Source organism: Dromaius novaehollandiae, chromosome 2, assembly GCF_036370855.1.
Source record: "Dromaius novaehollandiae isolate bDroNov1 chromosome 2, bDroNov1.hap1, whole genome shotgun sequence".
In the NCBI taxonomy this organism is placed as follows: Eukaryota; Metazoa; Chordata; class Aves; order Casuariiformes; family Dromaiidae; genus Dromaius; species Dromaius novaehollandiae.
Genome location: NC_088099.1, coordinates 58676532 through 58695478, shown reverse-complemented (window position 1 = coordinate 58695478; position 18947 = coordinate 58676532). Strand labels below are relative to the sequence as shown.

Here is an 18947-nt window from a genome sequence, read left to right as displayed (position 1 = left end):
TTTTAATTCAGGAACTGGTCGGTTCATTTATCCATTCATCTTTACTTGTTTCAGCAAGGATGGTTCATGTTCAGTTGCGAAAAGGAGCAAAGATGAAGTTGGCCTTTTGCTCATCCTATTCTCACATGTTGAGCTTACTTTCTGAAGTGAGTGGATACTGCAGTCATTCTTCACTAAAACCAAAAAATAAGTTGGAAAACTAAGAAGAAAGATTCTCTATTTTAGCCACAAAAAGTAAGTATTGCCCTTCCTTTAAGAATAACACATGCCACACTTCATTGATCTAATTTCCAGTTGTTCCCAAACAGCAGCTCAACTGACTTTCAAAAGAAACTATGAGGTTAAGTATTACGAAGAAATCTGTTGACCATGTGCATGTGAAAATTAACAGGACAAGGTCCAGAATACACCAGCCCTCAAGTAGAAGGGAAGTTCTCTGATCTAATAGGAAGAATGATATTAATCACTAATATTTTAGAATCCATTATTGAATGTCTAAGTAACAGGTACTGCCTGTGACAAGAGTTTTAGTAAGGCTTTATTTAAGGCTTTCTGATATTTGCTGTTCACTTATAACTTTATTGAACAAATGTTCAGTAAGTATTTGTTTAGTTAACAAATCTGAATTGTAATCTTTTTGTTATTTGAAAGAGAAGTTTTACAATAGAAATGATACAATTTCCAAGACTAGTGAGATGAAAAAAAATACAACATTAGGCAAGCTGGTGAACTAAAATGAATATTTGTTTAGAAAACACTACTAGTTCTTAGTACAAAATCTGTGAAGAATATTTTATTCCAAACTGGAAACTTCATAAGGTAGGCAGGTCATTCACTACTTCTCTGAATATAAGTTTATCTATTGCTCTGTAGTTTGTAAAAATTAAAACTTTACAATGGAATCATATTATCAAATGTATTTTCTCATTTATTGGCGCAGACCACAGAAAGATGCTTAAACACTACATTATCAATTTTTGGCATTGTGTCATTCTGTGCTAGCATCTGTGATCAGAGGACCAAGAGCTGAATGACTGTTTTCATGAGAGAAAAATTAATTTGCCAAACCAATGCGAGGAGTCTGCTGATGCACTGCATTATCATCTTCTATTGCCCCCCAATACCTGGTGAAAGTTATTTTGCCTAAAACAAGTCCAATAAGTTGCTGTCCTAATTAACACTAACTAGCCTGTTTTTTTGAACAACCTCCAACACAGAAGTACAGCAGGATGCCAGGAAAGTTATATAAAGGCTGAGCCTATCTTTCACTGTGTATAGACTTGAAACAACCACTGAGCCATGATACATGTTTTCTAAGATAGTTTGAAGTAAGTGGTAGCTGTGACTACAGCATAAAGTAATATTAATAAAGTATCAATGTATTTTACACATACACATATATTTTACACATTCTACACAGTATCTGAGAACATAAGAATCACCCATCTCCCAGCAAGGGCCATGTGGAATATTTCAGTATCTCACAAGCCCCACTGCATTTCTTTGCAATAGGAAAATACTATCATCTACACTTTGCACATGGGTAAACTGAGGTACAGCAAGTGTAGCGGTCTATTTTGTCAGACGGGGTGTCAAACACCCCTGGTAACCACGGATTTTAACAGGCTTGCAGGAAGCTCTGCAGGTCCAAAAACAAGCCCAGAAGACACTTTGTATGAAAGGGTTTGAATGAACTCTCATTATCTCACCGTGCAGTGCTCTGGCCACCCCAATACTACTTGGTTACTTTCATATCATTTACGAGCTAACACTCCACTTTTACACAGAGCACCTTGGAAATGTTGCCAAACAAAGGGGTTTTCTGTTTTTCTTTTTTCCCTGTGTTTTTTTTTAACCCCCATCCCCCTTGAGTTCTGGCCTGTTCCCTCTACTCTGGCAGGTTGTTTCTGTCCTTGGAGCAACTAGGACAACACAAATACAAGACCTGCTGGACTCCCTCATCCCTTCACAACAGCAGAGGGGGGGAACACTGGTGGCAAGCGATCTTGGGAAAAGAGGAGGCAGTCAGAAGGCTGAAGTGGTGCTTCCAAATTGTAATTACTGTTAGCAGGGATTAAGTAATAGTCACTAACCTCTTCAGTTCACAGGAGAAACGTGATCCTATTTAATTCTCATCCACTCCCTGCAGCTCCTTCTTACACAACACTCAGCAGCTACAGCATATCAATGTGCTGCTCTCCCTGCTGCTCCTGCTGCTATCAGTGCAGCAACACCCCCTCGGCCAGGAATCCAATAAGGACACTAGAGGGGCGGGCTATAGCCAGCAGCAGCCATAGCAGCAGTTAAAGGCTGCTACAGGCGCTGAGGCTGGGAGGTTTCACCTCACCTAGAAAACACAGAGAAAGCCACACCTGGCTAGCAAGGGGCATCACCTCCCTGGCGACCAGGCCAAGGACCTGATTAACCCTCCGCAGCAGTGCTTGTCCCAGCCAGAGGAGCCCAACTGCGCGCCGGGCTGCGGAGTCTGGTACGTCAGCCTCCTACGCACCCATCCGGCTGCATCTGTAGGCTTTGCTGCAGGCTGAGACCTTGCTCAGAAGAGTGGGAGTTTCAGCAGCGTCATGCCTAGGGTAGCCTCCCCTGCAGGACAGCAAACACGCCAATCTGCATCTGTCTTTGCCCTGGCAGGCTGCCTACAGGAAGCAGCTGTAGGGAGGGCGCTTTCCAGGTTACGCAAGCTTACTCAAGATTACTTCTCCCCATTTCTACAGAAATTGCTTCCTGGCCCACAACACCATACTGGGCTTAAGTCCTAGCTTTTCCTTGGAGAGCCACTTTTTTACCAGATCTTACTCCCAGCCTCTTTACTAGCTTCTCATATGCATGTCTTATCTATATGCAGCAGTGCTTTCAGCAGGTTCATTTGGGGCTGGAAAGATAAAATCCTGGAAGGGTGTGGCTCTTTTCCCTGTGGTTTCTAGTTCCTGCAATGAACAGTGTATGCAATGAGGACAGTCTGAATTTCATAGACCATTCTACACTGTGCTGATGTTGGGCATCTGCAGGCTATTATAGCATCCCAAACTGTATCATATTAGGAGTGCAGATATGAGAGATCAAATTCTGTACTCATTCGTCTCAGATGTAACATAGAAATAAGTGGAGAAATCAGTAGCAATATTGTTTTGCTCTTGAGCGTGTTCAGTTCAATGTATTTCTGGCAAATCTTGGGGCTTGCTATGTGTAAGTAGTAATGGCATAAATAGTAATCTGTCTTCCTCCTATAAGGCTTAAGAAATCATTGCAGCTCTAGATTCCTTAAACTCTTTATTCTGAAATTCTGCAGCATGGGATCATAAGGATATGTGATACATCTTTTCATCTTTTCCCATTCATTTCTTCTGATTAGTTCATTTCCTTACCAGCAAGTACTCAGGAACTCAGTCTCCTAGGTACATCTGCTCCTCTCGAGCCAAGTTTTCTGAGCCAGATAGAGTTCGGACTCAGGCAAAACTTCCATGGTCTTACATGGCTTAATACCAACACAGCTTTCATACTGACACTACTATCCTGATGTTTCAAGTATGTTACAAGATGTTTCAAAAATCTCTTCTCCCCCTCTCACTTAATAGCACCATACCTAAAGCACAGATGTACAGAACAGCAGCTATAATTACAGTAGTTGCACAACTGCAGTAACAAGGAGCTTCAAAGTATGACTAACGAGTTACATACTAGACTAACAAGTAGGAAGCTTAAACTGCAGCAAAGAAAGAATGAAGGCCTGTAACATATGTGTGGTATTTCATAAAGGAGGATTTGCAGACCAGGAGATACAGCATCTAAAGATAAATAACATGAGGTCAATACATGGGACTGCTAATGACTAACACATGCTTATATGCTTAGCATAAAGGAATGAATCAATTAGCACATGATAGGAAACCATAACAAATAGCATAATGTATGAAATAATGCATGTGGGATTGATTAGAAGCAGCTGTAGCTCCAAGTCTTTGGATTCAGCAACAGTGCTAGCATTCGTACAGCCACGTGTTCAACAGGATCTTGGACCTGTTTGATCTTATAATTAACTTAGAAAAAAGAAAGAAAGAAAAAAAAACCCTACTTTCCAGAATGATCAGCTCCTAAAACAAGGAAGGGAGTGGCAACACGCAGCTAAACAGGAGGGCGGATTTGCCTCTTTCCAGCACAAGCACACTGTAGATTTAGGTTAGGTTAAACTAATCAGGTAACTACACTTTTTGGTACTACTACTTTATGTCCAATCCCCTGTATACAGCCTTGAGCTTGCTGTTTGCTCTAGGTTTATTTACTCAGGTGGCTAAGTAACAAATCAAACACTTAAGTGCATGTAGACCTGAGCAAGGTTAAGGGGGTTGAGGAACTGTTCCTTCAAAGAGGTGGAATGAGAAATAGGCGTTGGAGCAGGCATTCGTGGCTGCGTGGTGAGCAGCCATCATGGCAGGAGAAGCTGGGATCTCCAGTGTGGTGGCAGTGGTGAGAGGGAAACACAGACCTTGGAAGCAGCAGAACACAGCTCCCAGCATAGATATAGTTCTGCTGATACATAGATGCCTTAAAGAGTCTTCCCTCTTTCCATATGGAAATAACATAGAAAGTAACTATAAATAATGAGTAGCTTTCAATACCAGTAAAACTTCACCAAAATTGGATGGATGCTGTATAACTTTCAGCATTGCTGAATAACAAGGATAAGGCTTGTATGTGTAGTTAGGCCTATTCAGGCATAGTTGAGAACTGTAGACAAGCTTTTGGCACAAAACCCTTCTTCAGGTCTGGAACATGTAAAACAGATTTCCAAGTGAAATACAAGTTGAAAACCATTTTTCACAGAGACTAGCTAGATGTGTAAGAGTTAGACCACCTCTGAATATAAAGGTGGTTAGTCCCCACAAAGAAAGGATGTTAGTAGTCAGGGAGGAGAATGGAAAGAGGTTAAAAAACCCCATATAATTTTGTATACGAAACAGCTTCTTAACAGGGCTTATCTGCATGAGCATAGAAAGAGCTCCCATTAGAATTAGCTGCCTCCAGTTCCTTCCAGTGGTGCTGTATTTCTCCTTATCTATTTTTTGTCATATCTTCACATCTTTTCATCTGGTTCTACTGGTTGTCTTTTCATGTCTTGTTTCTCCCCGCTCTCACCTTCCCCAGTCCCACAAGCGTTGCAAGTCCTAGCAAGTAGCAGATGTATTAACTAACTTCAACTATAACCTAGCAATCTCCCACTTTTCCATTTTGCTGCTAACAACAAAGCAATGCAAAATAACATAATCACTCTGATGATAGGACTTGATTGGCAACCACTGGAAGTGCTTCATGGGAGAAAACAGTTATATTCGGGAGAACTCAATAAGCAGATAGTATTCCACTAAAACACAATGGCAGAAACAGGAGTTACAATCACAAGCCAACAGTGTAAATAGGAAGCTGGAAACTACTTGGATAAGAAAACAAACCGACTTTGCAAAAAGCACTGAAAAATGCTTGATTCAACTTCTCTCAGCTAGGAAGCTCATACAAGAAATATCAAAGCATGTATATCGTAGTAAGAAACAGCAGCAGAGCACACTGAAATTGGGACAGTCATCATTTAATTTCAGAGGAATCAAGACTACTGAGAGCTGACACTCAGGATCTTGTAATCTAGTAATGTTCACATACACTTTACTGAATGCTAAAGCCTAAATGCTGATCTCAGTTATACCCCTAGAAAACCTACTAAATAAACTCTGACAGCAACACAAGGTTATGTAGTACAATGATGGGGGACAAATCTAGAGTGAAAAGATAAGCAGAAGAGAGCAGTAATTAAATTAAACAGGCATATGTGTTTGTGGAATCAGTTCCCCAGACAGGATCTAAAATTCAAACCCAAGTCTTTCTTGACTGTTGAAAAGATACTTACAGAAACTGTTTACTTTAATGCATATGGGTGGCTTTAGTATTCCTTGTTTTGGGGCTTGCCCTGGAAAAATAATGAGGTAGCACAAAAGAGAATGACTTCCAGAACAAGGTAACAACTTTGTGTTTTGGATTAATGTTTCTAAACAGACAGTTTTGGATACATGGAGGCCTGCACTTTGCCATGAAAAGTTAGCTGAAAACTGCAGCTGTCTCTACACAGCCTTGTAAGACTCTGCTGTTAACTCTCTTTGCCAGCAAATATTATACCCTGCTGCCCGTGGGGAGCACAAGGCACCCGAGAAAAACAAACTTAAATATACAGTGTTTTAACCAGATATTCACAGGCAGCAAAATCCCCTTTTCTGCAGATCACCCCCTAGAGAAAGCAAGGAGCCCACTCAAGCCGCAGCCCCCATTTCATTGCCAGGGCCAAGGCCATAGCTGCGGGCCGCCCTCCCCCGGCCGCGACAAGCGGGCGAGGCACGGACCGAGGAAAGCCCCCGCTCCAGCCTCCGAGGAGCAGGACCCTAAGAAAAATATCCCCTTGTTTAAACACAGAAGGACGCAGCGCCGACGGGGCGCCCGCTGCCACCTTCCCGGCGGCCGGCCCTCCCCTCAGCGCCGCCCCTCAGCGCCGCCTGTCGCTGCCCGGCGCCGTCGCAGGCCGCGGCAATGGCGGCCCCCACAGCCCACGCGTGAGCCCTTCCGCCGACCGCCGTGCCGTGAGTGCAGGGGCAGCGGGGGCCGGGGCGCGGTGAGGGCGGTTACGGCCGTTAGGGCGGGGCCCCACCGCCCCCTCCCCGGGCGGCGCGGCGCACCCGGGCGGGACGCCTCTCCCCATCCCTTTGGCGCGCTCGGCGCTGCACAAAATGGCGGTGGCGGAGGGGCCCTGCGGGGCGGGGGTAGGGGGCGATCCCACACCTGTAAGTGCAGTATTGAATAAAAGGAATCGCGGGCGTGTTTAAAAAAAAAAAAAAGCGATAGCAGTGCAGATGTAAATGGGATAACCTAGGTGTGGAACAGCTGTACAACCAGCTGCCCGTGTTCCTGCCAAGCGAGCAGGCTTAACAGAGTAAGAGGATGAGGGAGTGCAGTAATTAAACGTACATCATCTCGCAGCATGATTACCAGAACAATTTTAATGGTAATTTTATATTTAAATACATCTTAACCGTTTTTAGAAACGGGATGCAAGGCAGATTCATCTAGCAGGCTGTAAACCCGATAAGCCGAGAATGCTTGAGTAATTGTAAAGCTCCGAGGGCTGGTTTCCTCTAAGGCTAGTTTCACCCACTTATAAATATAAGTTTCATTTCCAAGGGCTGTGCTGCCCAGGGACTGTGCTGGCGCGTTTTGGCTGGATAAAGCGTAGGCAGCAGTCACTTCGGCCCCAGCATGCGGAGGGGGCAGACTGTATCAAACCTGCAGGAAAGTGAAAACGGGCATGGAGCCATAATACTCCATGCTGGAGTAAACTGCTGGCAGAAGCATAGCTAGCAAGATTTGAAGAAACAGGGTTAATTTAAAGCAACTCAGCCATGGTGACTCTTGCCCATCTACTGAGGAACCTAAGGCCAGATTTGCTTTGCCACTCAAGCATGGCTTGAGAAGTGACTCATGATCCTTAAGCATGTATTTTTAATATTCATTCTGATGCCACAAAAAGTTGCTATTTCTCCCCCCCTTTAAAAAACCCAAGCCCTCCAGTTTAAGATCATTCTTGTCACTAAACCACACTATTCTCCCCACCCCTTTTTACTGTTCATTTTATCATTTTAAGGCTTTTAATATTTTATATAGATGCATCTCCATAGTTGGGTGTACTGCATTCATTTCTTCTTAGTGAACCAGGCAGGAGACCTGATCTGAGTTGAAACTAACCCAGCAAACTCTTTCTGCCTCCCAGCCTGGCTGTTTTTAACCAAGACCAATTACTTTCTGCTGATTTATATGAACTCTTAAAGCTCCATAGCAAGTATGTAGTGAGGGGTATAAGAGTGGGCTGGACTGCCAGTTTTCGATAAAGTATTGAAACATAAACATGAGTCTCCCCTCTCAGGCCAGCTTCACAGGTTGGAGTAATAGCAGGCTGTCACAGCAAGATGGCCCTATTCCACTGCTGCAGCAGCTGCAGGGCTCATATCAGATTAGGGATCCAGTGGGTTTTGAAGTCGATTTTCCATTGTATCGCAGCTTGCAAACATGACATACCCTGCAGCTACGCAGTCCAGCAGGAGGGAGGGAGAAGGGGCAAGAGCACCTCTTTCAGCAGAAACTTACAGCCACACTTAGGCATTAAAGCTGCATTAAATTGCCTCTTAACCTTTTGGTTTGATTCGACCCTTTGACTCACAAGTTTGAGTGGTAAACAGGTTTCATTTCATGCAGTAGCCCATGTTAAAGTTTTTCATGCTTGAGTGGGGGTTCATGTAGAAAACACAGATGTGTGCATGTTGATTGAGAGATGACAAAATACTATATTTTTGGCAGCCTGCTGCATAAAGATCATTTTTTCTTAGTTAAGACTTGAAAGGAATTGCTGGTCCTCAGCTTCTTAACTTTTCTTTGCACTTTTTATGTTGTTTTCACTGCAGTTTGGCTGATTTTGGATATTTCAGCATCTTAAAAATTGTTACTTTGCTAGTTTAAGATAACATAATTTATTGCATTTATTTCCCCTAAGGAAGAAAGGATTCTCATCAAGAGATGGGTGAAGAGGTTAGTTAAACTTAAAGTGTCATTTTTTTGTTAGATGAGCTTTAATTTGGACTCCTGTAAATTGAATGGAAGAACATGGAGAATGGAGATAAGGAGCTTTTGTGATTAGAAGAAAAATAAAACCCAAACCCTTCATTACTATCCTACAGCCTTTTCTAAGTAGCACTTTGCTGTTACAGTTCTGGAATTAATGAAGTGTGCATGAATTATTGCTGCATGTATTTTACTTCAGAGCTGGTAATTCCTTAGAAGTCAGAGGCTCTGCATGGCTGTTGAAATGTACTTTTCTTGGCCACTTTTCTAACACAGCTTTCTGGGTTTTGCCTCAATGGCAGAGTAGCAAAAAGAGTAAAATACATCCTTACATTGGCAGATCTGGGCCCGGCATAAGACAAAGCAGGAGGAAGGATTGATGCTGGGGGCTTTCATTAGACTTAACGTATTACAACTAAGTCTTGTTGCCCACACAAAGGGACAGGCATATGTGTGTCTTCTCCAATAACATGGCCATTATGGAAGTTGACCTGTAGTTTATACCAGCTACAGACTAGTCAACACAGGTGAATGTGACTTACCTACTAAACACCAGAGCTGCCATCCAGCATGGCTGTTTCACAACAGTTTCTCTGATTTGACCCAGAATAACTTACCTAAGAAAGTCTGCAGGACAGGCCTTTGAGCAGCAGGATTATGTGACAGCAAACCTCCTTGTGGTTTGTTCTGAGAATTATGATTGATCTTGAGATACAGATTTGAAGGCCACATCAGCTCTAGCATAGTTTTGTGCAGAGAGACCTCACCGCTTGTCTGAGTCTTGACTGTACTGAAGTGCCACAAAAGCTGAAGTCAGCAACGGATGTGCACGAACGCTTGATCTTGAAATGCTTGCATATTCAATGGAAAATAAAAAACTTAGTTGGATTTTTCTTTTTGTCCATAGAACTGTTAGTGACTAGGTCGAGAACTTAGAGTGTGATTTTGCATAGCTGAGGAGGTTGCAGAAAAAGGCTGTATTGTTTCTCAGTTTCTCTAAGTAGCAGTTACATGACCATAAAGCTAGTGTGGGAGGTAACCTCTTGAAGATGCAGACTTATTTTTTCTGTTCAGTATATCATAAGGAATAGAAACAATTTGAGAGCATGCTTCAGAAAAGCCATTTGATACACAAGAGCTTGAAACTTTACTAAAATGGTTGCACTGTGTAAATTCGGTGTTGCATCTTAGCCTTTCCCCACTGTGAGCAGCTTGAAAAGCGTCACTGGCTACTTGCACTGGCATTTGCTTTTAGAAGTGCTTCAGGCATGCATTCTGGTATTAGAGTGTCTTTAGACACTCTATTATTATTTAGAGTGGTTATGTGATAAAATACTTTATTGTGGTGGGGTAGGGGTTAGTCTTTTAAGAACTGCACAGCAGTAGTTTGTTGTAATTATATCCCACCTCCCACAGGGCAGGGTAATTTGTTCCTCTTGCTATTATGTACTTATATTAAATGATTGTACAGCATACCACAAGCAAACACTACATAGTTCCTGTTTCTGGAGCTGTCTGTTACAGAATGGTTTCAGATTATTCTGCATAACCTCAGCACGTAGCAGATTGGAGGCAGTGGCAGGGTGGGAACAAAAATTAAGTTGTTTCTGCCATTAATTTAAGCACTACAATAAATACAGTAAGACTCGTCATCCTTTGCCTACAAGGGGATTCTGCAGTCATGTTATTAGACCCCTCATAGATCAAACTGGAGACATGTGAACAGGAAGTGTTTTCCTTTTTCGTATCTGTAGCTGTGTCTGCTTTGAAGAATGGCTTCATAAGCTTCTCCCATTAGTAACTGACAAAGAGATAGAGATCTTCCACATCCCTGTGTGCTGCACTCCAGATGCAGATTAACTTCATTAATGCCAGCAGTAATTTCCCAGTCTGTCTGACAGGTGTTGGTCTATATTCCAGTAGTACTGTAGATGCTCACTTTGATGATCTGAAATGAGTTAGAGCCAAGAGTGTGCTTTTGAAGCAGGTCATCTCCATGTATTGCACTTTGGCTTGAGCTTGAAGTTCTTTCAGCTGGACCTCCAGAAGCTGCACTTCAGGAGTGTGCCAAATGCCCTCCAACTCCAAGTGGGTGCTAGAGTCCATAAAACTAGGCAAGAGCTAGTCCAAACTAACCACACCCTTCCAAAACTCACATAGTGGGAGCAGAGCCTTCAGCATCAGATGTGTCGATTTACAGATCAGCACTGTTTGCTGATCTAGATACAGCAGTCAGTTATAAAAGGGATCAGTCTAGCTTTCAATCAGTTAGAAATGGATCTATTGGGACTCTCCCAGAAGGGAGTCCCATAGGGAATGGGAACACTCTCAGGGAATTTTGATCCAGTAAAAGTCTAGCAGAATCCCAAAGATCAACTCTTGGACTTTCCAGCTTTTCATGCTTTCCAGGCTTTTAGTGGGCCACAAGAATCTCTAGCATTTCTTGTATAACATTGTAGAAAACCACAAATTGAGGGAGTAAACAAGGGTTAGTTTCTTATACTGATATCTAGACTGCTTGAAAAGAGGGACACATTTGAACAACATTCATTTTAATGTAACATGCAAAGTCATTCATCTGAGGATGGGGTAATGTATGTAGGGTCTTTAAAAGATGGGAGACAACGGTCAGGAATGCAGAGGCATTTGTATATACAGGGTGAATAGACTGCTCAACAAGAGCTCCCTGTACTGGGTTGTAGTGGAAGGAATACCAGTCCTGGGCACATAAGCAGAGAGACAGATTAGCAGTTAAGCAGGGACTGATGTCCTGCTCATGGCATAAGAGGGAACCATGAAGACAGTGCTAGCATTAAAAGCAGACACAGAACTTTAAGTTGAAAGATTAGAGAGAGAACTGCAAAAACTTACTCTGGAAAGCATGCTATAAGACATGAGGAGGCATGTTTAGAGGCAATTCAGTTGATCTCCATATAGGTATTTTTAGAGATTTCAACTGGGTTCAGTAGTTTTAGCCTGCTAGAAGAAAGACCATGAGCCAGTGGCTGAAAACCAGAGCTGGAGACAGGTGAAATTCAGGAATAAGGTATATGTTTCCACAGTGAGGAGAACAAGTCATAGAACAGCTCATTTAGCAGCACAGTAGTTTTGTTTGAAGCCTTAAAATTAGGAATGGGTATTGTCTTAAAGATCCTTTGGGTCTTGTCAGCTCAGCATCGACATCACTAAGGAAGGTTCTTTGACTTACGTACAACATGATCTCATTTTTTGTTGGCCTCTCCCCCAAATTAGATTGCTCCAAAACATACAGTAAGCATCTCTTCAGAAGCCTTCCCTGAAAGTTGCCTTGCCAAGCAGTCGACAAAGTCATTTTTCCTTTATGCTATCTGTCCATCATTATCCCCAGCCATAAGAGAAGAGAGACTGTAAAGAAACATTTGCCACACTTAATGGGGCTACTGGTCCAGCAAGTATGTTATTATTGAACATTTGGGGAAAAAGACACAGGATATCTGTCTAAATAGTGGCCTGACAGTATTCCCCCGTGACTTAGGATATCAGGCATTTAACCTACAGTAAAAAAATTTAGGATTAATTTTTTGCTATGCCCCTTTACTGTTGTTTTTCCTTTGGATTCTGAGAGCTTCAACATGATTTAGGTCATGTACCAAGCCATTTTGATTACTAAGTTTAAATGGATGAATGATGATGTTTATTCCACTAGAACTAGAAAGCAACTGTCAGCACTTACAGCTGTAAGAAGCCTGAGAAAACCCTCTGTTACATAGAAAACAGAGAACTGCGTACGGATTATGAGAACTGTGGTTGTCTAAGTTTAATCCTGACATCCAGGAACATTACCCTGGTTTCTACCAGAGATGTATATTAGTGGACATAGCTGAACAAGCACTGAAAGAAAACCAAAAGCCTGTCTGCTTCAGAGCCTGCAGTACATTTACAAAGGTACAGCATATTAGCACAACTGAAGAGGAAAAGTTGTTGTATATGTGAATAACCATAGGGATTTTTTTTTTATCACTACACTCAATCTAGGCAACAGTACAGATATGATACCACTTTAGCAGAAGTGCTGGTTTGTTACAGTACAGCATTTCCACACACTATATAGCTGGATAGCCCACCTAACTTAAGAGATGATATACGAGAAATAGTACCTTTAAAATTCCCTGTGCAGTACGGAGTAAGTTGAGAGATACCCAACAGAAGCTGGCACGCATCAGTTGGGAAAAGACAAGTAATAGTTTACCAAGAGTCCCATTTACACCAAATAACAGCCTTCAGTCCTTTGAAAAAAAATCAAATTTTTAAACAGTTAGTCACCTGCCTAAGGTTTCTGTAGACTCCAGCTGTAGAATGACCCTTCTTGACCCTGGAAGCTCTCAGGTGCCCTCTTTCAGTTCCTGCCTCCTATCAGGGGCTGCTTTTATCACCTTTCTCTTTCAAGCCTCCCAGGTGCAAGGCTTCCTTTTGGAAAATGTACTCTTTAACTCTTCCTTTCCCAGAAGTGTTGAGCAGCATGTTGCCCCGGTCTTTCCCCTGCTGCGTATGGAGACCCTGATCCTGAAACACAAATGTTCCAGGTTTTGCATAAGTAAAAATGAGTTGTCTGAATTTACATTTATTTCCTTTTTTCCAGTCAGAAATTAATTTTAAGTTCCTCAGGCTTCTGAGTAAATGATTTGAAATCTAGGGGTGTATGTGGGTTACAGTCCCTGTTAAACACAGGATGTTTTTTCCCCTTCATTACAAAATCTACAGTGATCTCCATTTCTTCTTCCATTTAATTAGAGTTTTGCCACAAACTTAAGTAGGAGTTAGTTCAGATCCCAAATTCATTAAAATATGGAAAGATTTACTCCAAATGTGGGATGTAGTAGAAGGATGATTAGAAAAGGAGCACTCCCTTTTGGCTGACAAACATGCCCAAGCTTGATGAAGTTCTTTCCTAAACCTAAACTGTGAGCAAGCAACCATGCAAAGTTACAAACCGGTGTATGGGATGCTGCATACATCTCTTGGAAATCATGAGCAAAGCTAATTCTAATCTTGACCTCACTGAAGTTAGTGAAGTATTTTCCATGTACTTGAATGGAGCCAGGATTTTACTATAGGCTCTTACTCTCTTATTTTGCAGGAGTTAATGTATACTACACAGTAAATGTCACTGAAAATTGTTTTAGCCACCCCTCCCCCCATTCTCCCTTTATGATAATTGAGTTTTAAAACACTTTCCTCAACCTTCATCATCTCCATTCCCCCTTTTATATAAGAAACTGAATAAATATCCCTCCAGCGTTCTGCTTGAGCAACACCGTTGGCATCGCTGTTACACTGTATTAATCATAATGCACACTAGTATGATGTCTTCCATCAGAATTTCAAAGCACTTAACAAATATTAATTAAGTATTGCATCTCTGTGAGGTATGTGAGTAATTAATTTTATAAGCTAACACCATATAAAAGAGAGAGAAGGGTGGATTCTCACACTGGTACATAGCCTTATATTAGTTTACAGTTATTTTCTTCACAGGTGTCTGGACCTGAAATAAGTTCCTAATGCAGCTTTGGTAGTGGCCACAGCAGCAGGAATGTTTTTTTGAAGCTTAACTGCAAGATGCCTCTCACCTTTCTGTTAAGTGAAAGCGTGTCCTTTCACTTTTGTTGTAAAATGAAGTTATGGTACATCAGGTCAGTAGAGAAGGTAGGAGAAGAGTCTGGGGCTTGAGCTCCAGCCCTGCCTTCAGTTCATTAGAACAGATGTTCCTAGACTTCTCATGTCCCCTGGTTGCTTTTCTACAGGTAGAGAAGGACTTTCTGTATGTAGTATGCTGCCTTTTCCCAGGCACGTTTACTCTTTCTGCCTGGAAATCACATTTAGGCAGATTTTGAGGACTTCATAAATTTGGCTGGGGTTTCCAGATGTCTGGTAGCTTTACGGAGCATATACTTCTCAACTAGTTGCTGCATGTCTGGAAACTCTGGACATAAGCGTGGCAAGCATGCACTGCAGTCACACAACATGAAGCAGCCTAGCGGGAGCAGCTGTGTGTGTGCTTTGCTGCCTAGCCATGTATAGTAAAACTCTTCAGAAACAGCGCTCACTCTGAACATACTGTGCAGCTGCAGTGACTCTGTGCAGTCAATGCAGTGCTTTAATGAAGGGACTATGCAGTTATTTGCATATAGATTATATATACATCCATGGGTTCCTAGCTGTGCTGCAGTTAACTGCGTATGCACATGCTTTTTTTCTGCCCAGGAAATCCTCTGCAGATGTGTGAGATTCCTACCCGTCAGGTTTGCCTTCTCACATCCATCCCCCTCCTAAACAACATTGATCAGGACCCGCTCTTGTTCCACTTCTCCCTTCTGCTTCCTCTTCCCATCCTATGACGTGTCCTTATGTTGAGAATGTGCTTCCCCAAAATGCATGAAGACAATTTCTCAGTTCACCACCAAAAGAGATGTGGCAGTCCCTGGTCCTTCTCCCTGCCAGGTCCCCTTGCTCTTGGTCGTCTGGCTGCTTACCTTGCACCAGTTCCGGCATTTGTTGCATCCCTCCATTAGCCCTCCATTTAACCAGCTAGTCTGGATGAAAAATAACAGAAAGGCAGATAGTTTTCTGCTTGAATAGCGAGATAAATCAGCTTTCAAAATGATAAATGATAAAGGTAAATGATCTGAGGAGTACTCAAACAAGTACTTCCTCCCCAACTTCCCCTGAGTGGGGGAAGTTTGCAGCCAGGAGGCTGGGAAAGAGAGAGAGAGACTTGTCCTCTCACTTGTGTAGCAGTGACTCGTTACCTCAGCTCAGCTGCTGCGGTGGTTCGACTTCCGTCTTTCTTTTGCAGAAGAGAGGCCCTACTTTGCCTCCCTCTCCCGTGTCGTTTACAGCTTTGTCATTCCATTTGGGGAAATTTGGGGAGTTTCTGAGTTTTCTCCACACTTCCACAGAAGAATTATATTTTTTTGTAGGGTTATTAGGGATTTTCTGTATTGTGGTCTAAGAGGCAATTACGTAAGAAATGTCTTTAATATAATTCTGTGGCTTAAAGCCAGTTGGGTTGGTTTGGGGGATTCTTTTTTCTTTGCCCATATCCTATATCAGAGGCTAAAAACATCGTTACTGTGATGGTCAGAAACCTCCCTACTTTTTAAACATACTTATTCTGATATTAAGATATCCTCAAAAAAAGCTTTGAATCCTGTCACTTCCCCACTTCAAAGGGTTACTTGTTTTTAAACTGGACTTAAAGCTGAATACAGCTCCCATATCTTGTGGAGTCTGTCCTTCAAAATTAAACAGAAATTTGAGAAGCTTCTGATGACCGCCTTGGAGAGTGTCATGCACATGATATCTTCTCTCCAACCCTCTGCAAAATTAATGAAAAATTTAAAAAACAACAGATTTTTTCCAACTCCATAACAGATTTGAGCTTGAGCAGAAAATCAAAACATGATCAAATGCTGATTATTCCTTCAGTATTGTTTGATATAAGGCTTCAGTACATTAATAAGGGAATTAGATATCCATCTGCCACAGTGGTAGAGTGCTGAGGATCAAAAGCACATTCTCATCTGCTTGACACACACACCCAGTGTTCATTCATTAGTGGCATACTTTTAGTGTAGGTTATAACTGTACACATCCTACAACAAAGCCATGCCATGAAGGCCCAGTCTGTAGGGAAGACAGCAGAAAAAAAAGTCACATTGATTAAAGCATTCTCAGCGGCTGAGAACGTCACTAACTCTGACACAGTTTGCTGTGAACTTTGAAAGGGTGGGAAGAATAACTGCGCACCATCATCTTTGTTTGATGGTATTGTTCAGAGTGAATGCCCCACTGATAAAATAATTCTTGATGAAACACACTGTAGCTTTCAGAAGTCGTACAATCAAAGCATACTCGGTGGGTTCGTGTTGAAGTGAAGTATCAGTGTTCTGTAAAATATGCTCAAATTAGCAGTTTGGGCTGTCCATCTGTCTTGGTGACAGAAAGTGAAGGTCTAAGTATATGTATTTTAAACCAAATACAACCCATTTTATGTTCAGCAGAGGAAAGAGAGGCCGTCCTTTCCTGCAAGAGGAAAGAGACAAAACCCATCGTGTTTGTCCTTATATTCATGCCGTAGGAATCTCTCTAAAGACCTAAACTTTAACTGGAAGGTACAAAACATTCCCCTGTTGGTTTTGTGTTTATATAAAATATATTTCCTCACCTCCAATTTAGGAAAATCCCAGTTGTAAAGAGGCTAGCTGGGCAGATTGCAGGTCAAATTCGTTCCTGGCCTGCTGGTGTTGAGGTAGCGGCAGTACCTCAGCAGTGAGTTTGGCCCTTCCTTTCCGTGAAAGTGAAAGTGTGTGAGCCAGGCGTTTCGGGAGCCTGCAATGTAATATGCCTGGGGATTGTACACAGCTAATCCTTTTTATACTTTGCTGACTGTGACCTGCTTAGTCTTACATGAAGTGTATTCCCTGTCTTTTCGTGAGCCTGATCCAAAGCCTGTTGAAGTCAATGGAAAAAGTCCATTTTTTTTCAGTACTTTTGGAGCAGACTCTATATGAACAGCTGGTCTAGTATTGAGTCTTCTAGTTGAAAGACAAGGAAAATAAGCAGTACCAAACCGCATTGGACTCAGCGCTGGATTAAAGATGTAAATGAAAGTAATGTGAAACTTGTAAAACCAGACTGGACAAAACACTCTGAAACATGCTGCAGAGAGCAGTCTGGTGCTAGCAGGGGAATAGGTTAGATACTTAATAATTTCTTTTCCATAGCTTTTAGTCTTCCATGTATTCTGTAATGTAACAGTGCTTTTTTTTTTCCCCTTAGGCAAATAGCTGCCAGACAGCAGCAATGGAATGAGAACATACGTAGTGTTTGCTTTTATCTTACATTACAAAAGAAGTATGAATACCTTGTGATAGTCCAGGTATAAAATTACAGGTGTCAAATCATTTGGTACTTTAGGTGGTGTGCCAGAAAAGTAATCCAGTAAAAATAGCTATGTCCTGTCAAAACTCCACATTTAGTGCTGTTATTACACTTCCTTACTTGCTTGGCTCCAGCAGTGTAGGATTGTAGAGGACAAGTGTAAGACCAGCAAGAAACCTGCCTGAAATTGCTCAGAGCATGGAGAGACAGGCAGATGGACTGCAGATAAACTGAAGGGCCCAATGTTAGCATCTGCCTGGTGTGCTTTACGGTGGGTTTGAACTTCAAAAGGCTGCTAAGCAAAAACTATTTAATATCGTCTCAGAGGAATGGTCCCTTATCCAGGGCTCCCAAAGAATTAAAGCAGATGGCGATTCATGCTTGGTTCTGGATAAATGCATAGGCAACCTTCTGTCCTAAGGATCCTGCCATATAGAGGGAGAAAAATATTTAGCTGGAAAGGTGAAAGAATTATTGCATCTCCTTGTTACAGGTGAGGGTGCAAACCAGAGATTACAATGGCTTGACTGCCTTAGAAAATCAGCAACTGTGTGGCTGTGGCGGAGACCCCCTAGTTGCTATCAAATACTTTAAATGCAAGACCATCCTTGATGAGCTGAACAAGCCTATAGAAAGAAGATTGCTGTGGACTTGAACTAAGGCAGGAGGTGTCAGAATAGGAGCTGGCACAGCACAACACTGGTTTTTGATATGTGAATTTCCCCTCAGTAGAGCATGAAGAGCTGCACACTTTGTGCTGCTGCCGGAAATGAAGTTAATACTTTTATTCTCTACTGCACAAAAGCTGGGTCTGGAGCAAATCTGTTTAGTAGATTATTTCCCTAAAGAGGGCAGCAGAACCACTGCATTTAGTGCTTCCCACAGGCCCCTGGAGCTGCAATGAAACCTGGACAGAGACATGGCCTGGTTTGCTAAATTGGGGCATGCTGCTTCTGTCAGTATGGATGTTAAGAAGCTTATTAAAGGACACAGCAGCTGACAAGTGAATCTTTAATCCTTGGAAAATCCCTCAAGTTTATGATCAGTATAAAGGAGTTCATGTAAAAAATAAACTTTTACTCATTACTTCATGTGTGTTTCCAGATCAGATGTATTTGCTTTCATGATGGTGATCATCACAATGTGTTTTACTTGTAATTTTCAGAGTGAATTTTGGCTGAGTTGAAAAACACCCCTAAACCCAGCTCTCTTCCCTACTTTCTTGAAAAACATGGGAGCTATATTCATTGTTCACATTGGTATTTTAAATACTTGGCACCTAGGGTGTGGCAGGCTACCTACTATACAGCTGAACAGCAGGCCGAATCCTGATGTTAAGAGCCTGCAACTGTGTTAAAACA

The 18947-nt window shown here is 42.1% G+C and overlaps 2 protein-coding genes across 3 annotated transcripts in view; one reads left to right on the top strand and one right to left on the bottom strand.

Annotated features, from left to right (window-relative positions):
• Positions 1 to 2507, bottom strand: part of BLVRA (biliverdin reductase A) — a 30272-nt gene extending 27765 nt beyond the window's left edge. The window contains exon 1 of one of the 2 annotated variants that reach the window (XM_026121423.2): positions 2094 to 2507. The gene's annotated coding sequence lies outside the window, so the exon portion shown is untranslated. The remainder of the gene's footprint in view (positions 1 to 2093) is intronic. The other variant, XM_026121420.2, reaches the window with a different exon arrangement.
• Positions 2508 to 6518: 4011 nt separating this feature from the next.
• The window catches only part of LOC112996105 (cytochrome c oxidase assembly factor 1 homolog), a 52369-nt gene continuing 39940 nt past the window's right edge, over positions 6519 to 18947 (top strand). The window contains exon 1 of the mRNA XM_026121425.2: positions 6519 to 6635. The gene's annotated coding sequence lies outside the window, so the exon portion shown is untranslated. The remainder of the gene's footprint in view (positions 6636 to 18947) is intronic.